Raw genomic sequence first — 7,689 nt, forward strand, 5'->3', positions numbered from 1 at the left:
TAAGATAAATGCCTTTGTCTTTGCTTTATCTTATTAGGGAGTTTATATGTCAGTGCTTAAAATGCTGTTTGGTATAATAGGTGTAAAATAAATTCTGTAAAAGTGCAGAAACTAGCCATGTAGATTTGTTGGTGCATGTGATGAAACCTACAGCTTTATTGGGGTGATGCATTTCTCTGCTGGATTACTCTCAACTGGCTGTTTTTGGAGTTTGGCAAGGACAAAGTTTTTAAATGGATTTTGCTTGGAAATGTAAAGGATATCCTGATTCTCTATGATCATATGCAGAAAAATAATGAAAGTTGACTAGGGCCCACGTTTTGAGATTTAATATACCATCTGTGTAACTGCTGCTTCTGAAAGGAGAAAAGTTTAAAAGAATGCCACCATTTTTAGGAGAACTGAATAAACCTGTTGCAAGAGGCTGCTCTTAAAAATGAAACAAATCCTGGTTAATCTAAACAAAATTGCCTTGGTCTCCACAGTACAATTGAAGTTCACATAAAAGGTGGAGGCTCCTGTTTAAATCCCATGACTCAGATTTGTAGAATTAAAGTCAGCTTTGATCAAAATTTGAAATGCTTTATCTGTAGTGCTAGTATGTGACCATTATGAATCCTCTAGCCACCCTAGGGGAAAAAATATGGTTGGCTTTATTTAAAAAGTACATCCTTGCTGAGTCCAATCAGTCCTGCAAGCTATCTGGAGTCAACCCACTTTGTTCATTCCCATAAGGCTACTGAGAAAAGTCATATAATTGGTGTCAGTACAAGTTCACGGTTTCCAATCTAACCTTGATGTGCTTACAGTTATTCTCATCCTTGCTCAAACTCCTCTCAAAATCCTTACCGTTCCACAAACTTGCCAGGCCGCCAATTGTGCCCAACTTAACTCGAAGCATACCACCACATTCTGCTTGCATCATGTCTTTTAGTAGACTGGGCTCCTCTTTCCCAGGGTGAATTTGAGTGTATAGGAAATAGAGAAGAGGAATTGCCCCAGTTCTTTCCAATTCTGGGTTTGCTGACTTAAGAACAGGCAGTTTGATTTCAAAATTTAACTGCTGGTTTCCTTAAACCAATTTTTCTCCTATTCAGGGGTCTTAAAAGGCTCAGTTGAATGATTTCTAGAAAATGTGTAGCAGGCTCATAAAACAGCTTGAGACCTAAATTCCTCTCCATTCAAAAAAAAAAAAAAACAACATTTTGTGTGTAGAGGGTTGTTCAACTAAAGTAATAAATATCTATTAAACTAAAACAAATGGACCTGTATCTTTTGTCATCTAGTACTAATGTGCTTTAAAGCAAGCCAAATACCCTAACCTGTGAAAAGATATTAAAACACGATGGCAGAAACAATCAACAGTTTCAGGAAAAAGAATATACATAGTACTTAGTCTTGAGAGTTTTTCTCTCTTGGTTTTTTTGGTCCTTGCATGAATTAGAAAAACTCGTTTGCAAGTTTTCTTCAGGGGCTGGCCCATTGGTGTAGTGCTTAGGTTAACACGCTCTGCTTCGGTGACCCGGTGTTCACAGGTTCAGATCGTGGGTGCCCACCAACGCGCCGCTTGTCAAGCCATGCTGTGGTGGCATCCTATATAAAGTAAAGGAAGATGGGCACAGATGTTAGCCCAAGGCCAATCTTCCTCAGCAAAAAGAAGAGGATTGGCAATGGATGTTAGCTCAGGGCTAATCTTCCTCACCAAAAAGTTTTCTTCAAACTATTCTGGATGCCAATTTGGGAAGAGGTGGGAGGGTTCAGGCCAAAAGTCGGCATTACCTATCAATAAAGGCTTGCTCCTTCCTATCCTTGCTACCCTACAGTTTTGTCTCCACATGGCAACTGGGATTCTGTCAAGTCTTTTGTCATGCCTCTGCTGGAAACTAAAGTCATCAGAAATAGCTTCCATGATCTTCCCACTCTCCTACCGTAATGTGACCTCCTGTCCTACTGCTTTCCTCACTCAATCTCTTCCCAGCCTCCCTGCTGTTTCTCAGAGGCACCAAACATGCTTTGTAATGCCTTGATGATGAGAAAACTCCCTAGGTACTAAATGTCACCTTAGAGGCTTTCCCTGATCACCCCACAAGCTGTTCCTGTTTGCTTTAATATTTCTAGATCATCATGTGATTCAAAGATACCCAAATTGGTTAGAATTTTCTTTAGAAAGAGAGCAACTGGTTTCTCAGCCCCACAAGAGGTAGGTACTAATATTAACTCCCTTTGGCCAATGAGCAAACTAAAACATACAGATGAAGCAACTTGCTCAAGGTCACACAGATAGTGGCAATCTGAATTCATATCCTCTTTATAAACTTAATTTAAAATTTTGATTAGGTAATACATTGACATGGCTAAAAATTCAAAAGATACAATAGGGTCTACAGTAAAAGTCTCCCTGCCCCCCTTCCCCTTCAGGTTTGTGAATTTTCATCAGGAAATACTTTCATATATGTATTTTTTTCTTTTTTACCCAAACGGTAGGATAATATACACATTGTTGATGTTTTCATTCAGTTCTATATCTCAGAGCTTATCCTATATCAGTTCATGAAGAGCTTCCTTATTGTTGTTTTATGATTGCATGGTATTCCATCATGTGGATGTACCATAATTTGTTTACTGATTAACATTTAAGATTTTTTCCAATCTGTTGCTTTTATAAAAAAATTTACATATATCTTAGTTTATCAGTAGAATAAATTCCTAGAAGTAGAATGGCAGAGTTAAAAATTATATGTATTGGCAGAGAGATTCTGCTTTGCCAGTCTGATAGGGAAATGGTATTATCTAGTTTTATTTTTCCACTTATTTTTTTTTAATTTTATTTATTTATTTTTTCCCCCAAAGCCCCAATAGATAGTTGTATGTCATAGCTGCACATCCTTCTAGTTGCTGTATGTAGGACGCGGCCTCAGCGTGGCCCGAGAAGCAGTGCGTCGGTGTGCGCCTGGGATCCGAACCCCGGGCCACCAGCAGCGGAGCGCGTGCACTTAACTGCTAAGCCATGGGGCTGGCCCTATTTTTCCACTTCTGATTGTGGCAGGGGCAAAGCCATGTGCACACTATAGCTTTTTTTCCCTGGACATACAGCTAAACGATGTTTCCCAGTCTCTTACACATTTAGGTAGGGGTCTTATGACTTATTTTTGCCAATAGAATGGGAGCAAAAGTGATATATTACTTCCCTCCAAGGCAATCAAGAGTTGGTATGCCAATGGAGGCCAATGATCCAAATAGCATAGCTACAAGATGGAGGAAAGCTGCCAACCCCTATCAGACTGCACAAGTGAGAAAAAAAATTTGTGTTAAACTACTGTGTTAGTTGTGTTCGTTCTTACGGCAGCATAGCCTAGCTTGACCCTAATTCAATAAGTTGAACATCATTTATATGCTTGAGTCTTATGTTTGTTTTACAGTGACCTATTATAATCCTTTGTCCATTTTTCTATCAAAATCCATACACCCTTAAGTACTATGCTCTATTAAATGAATTGTGGAGTGGCTGCTAGCTCATTGTTGCTATGCTTCATCATTTCTCTGCTCTTAAGATTGTTAGAAGTGACTTTATGTAGAATAAGTTCTTGAAATTTCAACGATTTATTTTATCTTTTTAATTCTAATCTCTGATTCCATCTCTAAATTCTGAAATTCCTAAGGGAAATTAGTAGGTATATTTTATCAGTCAGGCTGACTAGATTACACTGCAGTAACAACCCCCAAATCTTAGTGGCTTAAAATAATAAAGGTTTATTTGTTGCACATACTACATGTTCATTGAGGGTTGGTCCTGGTTCTCACTTCAGAAACCGGGCTACTGGAGTAGCCACTATCTGGAACATTGCCAGATGCCCATGGCAAAGGGCTAAGAGCACGGTACAGCATGCCCTAGGTTTTACAGCTTCTGCTCAGAAGGTTGTCTGAAACAAGTGCCGTGGCTATACCTGAGTTCAAAGGATGGGGAAGTGAAATCTTACTAAGTGTCTGGAAAAAGGAGAGGGAGCACCAAATATTTTTGAGCAGCTTTAATGGATACCACATACACTAATCCATTTGATTTTCTTTTGTCCTTGTACACACTTAAGATATTTTGGAGAACAGTTGGTATACCAAGGGGAGAGCAGGAACCAGTACAGTTCACATGGGCAGAGAAGAGTACTTTATTACTGGCATTGCTTAGAATTGTCAGCATATGATGATAATAAAAACAGATAGACTTTGGGGCCGTCCCCATGGCATAGCGGTTAAGTGCGCATGCTCCATTGCTGGTGGCCCGGGTTCGGATCCCGGGCGCGCACTCATGCACTGCTTGGCGGGCCATGTGGTGACGGCATCCCACATAAAGTGGAGGAAGATCGGCAGGGATGTTAGCTCAGGGCCAGTCTTCCTCAGCAAAATAGCTCAGGGCCAGTGTTCCTCAGCAAAAAGGGGAAGATTGGTGTGGATGTTAGCTCAGGGCTGATCTTCCTCACGCACAAAAAAAAAAAACAGACTTTTAGTCGGCTGTTGTTATTTTTAAATTCTCTACAGACAGTGCAACCCCCTATTGAGTTGATTCATTTGGCAAAATAAGGTTATCCACACACAACTCTGCAACCAATTTACCTGTCACTTTATTATGTAAGATGGCTTCTTTCCTGTAAAGCACACAAATACTTACTGAAAAATACTTTAGAATTGCACTATCCAATATGGTAGCCACTAGTCACCTGTGACTTACATTTAAATTAAATATAACTAAAAAATCAGTTCTTCAGTCACACCATTTCAAGTGCTCAGTGGCCGCACTGGCTACCATACTGGACAGCACAGAAAACATTTCGACCATCATGGTAAGTTCTATTGTACAGTGCTGCTTTAGACCCTTGACATTCTTTTCTCCTTTTTTGGGGTATTTCCCAGTAGATAAAGATGAGACATCTGAAGCTTGGTTTTCCCATACAAAATGTGTCTGACATGCAGATTTCACACCAGAATAGTATTTGTTGCTACAGATTTTTAAAGTGTATAATTACCGCTTCCTTTGATGGGTTGATATTGGGTTTTTTAAAGTTTTGACAAGAGTTTTATCCCAACAGTACTAACTATAAAAGAAGGAACTGCTACAAAACCTTTTCTAAGAATAAAGGTTTTGGTTTAAAAAGAACTTTAGTTTTGCACTGGCTTCAATTTGGCCTGCATCTTTTGCCAAAATGCTGGATACTCAAAACAAATTTTATAAATAGTCATCATTCGGAGAAAAAACAATTCTTTGGATTTGTCCTGGAAGGGTCAAGCTGGCCTGACATACCAGTATGAGGTGACATGCAGCCACAATCTACGTTTTGACTATGCCACAGAGACTCACCCAAAGTGGCAGTTTTTACCCAGCAACCCTCTCCCCACAGCCCCATCATCACTGTATAGTTCAGCCTTGAGCTGTTGGCTGGACATTTAGCTTGCTCATAGATTTTAGCTATTGCTATTAATGCTGCAGTGAACATCATCACTATATGTATAGTTTTCAACCTATTTTTATTTAGGAAAAATAAACTTAAAATAGAGGCTCTTAGTAGGAAACACTGATCAAGTTTCCTTAAAAAAAATCTGCTGCAAAGGTGGCATAGTGGGCCTGTACCTTTAAAACTCATAATCAAAGCATTCAGATTAATGATGCAGCTAAAACACACACTTCAAAGCTCACAAATCCTGGTAAAGGGCAACTCACTCCCCCAAAATTGATTAAATTGTTTAATTTAATTGGTATGCTATGAACATCTGAACTTGTTTGCTTTCAATTCTTATTGTCATTTAAAGAGAGGTTTATTATTTGGCAGTCCTAGTTAGTTTAGAAACACTAATTGATGGGTAATATAATTATCAGTCATCTAATCACTAAACTTCTATGAGACTGTAAACATACTATTAGGATCCAGATGTTGATTATTAACTAAGCTAGGAAGTTTCACTTAGAATGGAAAATTCAAAAAACGATCACCCACAGTAAAGAATTCTGTCCATTGGCCCCCAGTTGGATTCTGTGGGTAGGATCTGCTAGAATCCATTGCTGCCAAAACATCTGGCACTAATACTGTGATTAGAATGAAAAAATTTTCAATGCTCTGCCCCTCTCGCAATTTAGTAGTTCTTTAATTTGTTCATTCTTACCTAGTTTTTGTATGATATATGTTGGTATAATGACTGCTCATAGATTTGCTCATCTATATCCTCATTCTACTCTTGTTCTTCCCTCTTATAGTCAGTTAGTGAAGAGAGAACTGGAAGCCTCTAAAATAAGATCAATAACAAAACCTAGGGCCAATACCAAGAAGTGCCAATCTCAAATATAGAAACCATCACTGAAGATGTTAGCTGCCAACTGAAGTTTTCCTAATATAACCCACCCTACAATGTCACGATAGAAATTAATATGTCTAAGGCCACAATATCATTGATTGTTTTCATGTGATTGGTAAGCATTCTGAAAATGCTTTGAGCAACAGCATTACCATCGTTTCAGAATGGTGCTCTTCCTCTCATTACTCTTCATGAATGGCACCAGGCATTAGAAAAGCCACTGCGCGGCCTGCCCAGTGGCTTAGCGGTTAAGTGCACACGCTCCGCTACTGGCGGCCCGGGTTCGGATCCCAGGCGTGCACCGACGCACCACTTCTCCAGCCATGCTAAGGCCGCGTCCCACATACAGCAACTAGAAGGATGTGCAACTATGACGTACAACTATCTACTGGGGCTTTGGGGAAAAAAAAAAAAGGAGGAGGATTGGCAATAGATGTTAGCTCAGAGCCGGTCTTCCTCAGCAAAAAGAGGAGGATTAGCATGGATGTTAGCTCAGGGCTGATCTCTCTCACGCACAAAAAAAAGAAAAGCCACTGCCTTTTTTAACAAAAAAACTTTCATCTCAAGGTCTTGTAGATTTGGAACAGGCTCCAAATGGAGTTAGGTGGCTGGACTATTGGCTGGACATTGGCATGGTGGCTGGAAGGTCAAGACTCCCTTGACCTTCTAGAGCTCTTAGTGGTCACCACTGCCACCACCATGACCTCCCCCTAACAGTCCATAGTGTAGCTGGGACCGGGAGAAATTATTTAAAGAGGACTTGAGTGGAATCTAGAGGGTAACAAGAAGGATAGAACTAGGCATACATCCAACTAGATGATCTAGTTTTATAAGATAATGAATACTCTCTGGGACTCTGATGCTTCAGGCAACCTTCTTAGTCTCTCTTGTGCCTGTTTCTTGTGCCTGTATCTCCCATTAAAAACATGAGATAGAATGCTGTGCATTAGCAGGGCAGTAGTTAAAGGCAAGGTTGTTGGAGCCAGATTGCTTGAGTTCAAACTCCTGCACTCCCATATCCTGGTGGGAATCATGGGCAAGTGGCTTTAGACTTCAATAAGTCTAAATTCTCTCATTTGTAAAATGGGTAAAACAATAAACCCAGGGTTTGTCAGCTTTTTTCCAATCCTACCTGGAGAGAAGGGATACTCTGAGAGCCTGGATGTCTAGGTCAGACTTTTTAGAGAGAAATATTTCTATACTGGAACAAATGGATCCATTAGGTCATGATGGCTTGAATGAAATTTCTCTTAAGAGCCAACTCTCTTCGCTCTAATTCTGCACTTCTCCAAGCAACAACTTAATAATTTGGTCTTCCAACTGGACCAGGAATAGCTCTTTTTCTGCAGACCA

This window comes from Diceros bicornis, chromosome 2, assembly GCF_020826845.1.
Source record: "Diceros bicornis minor isolate mBicDic1 chromosome 2, mDicBic1.mat.cur, whole genome shotgun sequence".
NCBI lineage: Eukaryota > Metazoa > Chordata > Mammalia > Perissodactyla > Rhinocerotidae > Diceros > Diceros bicornis.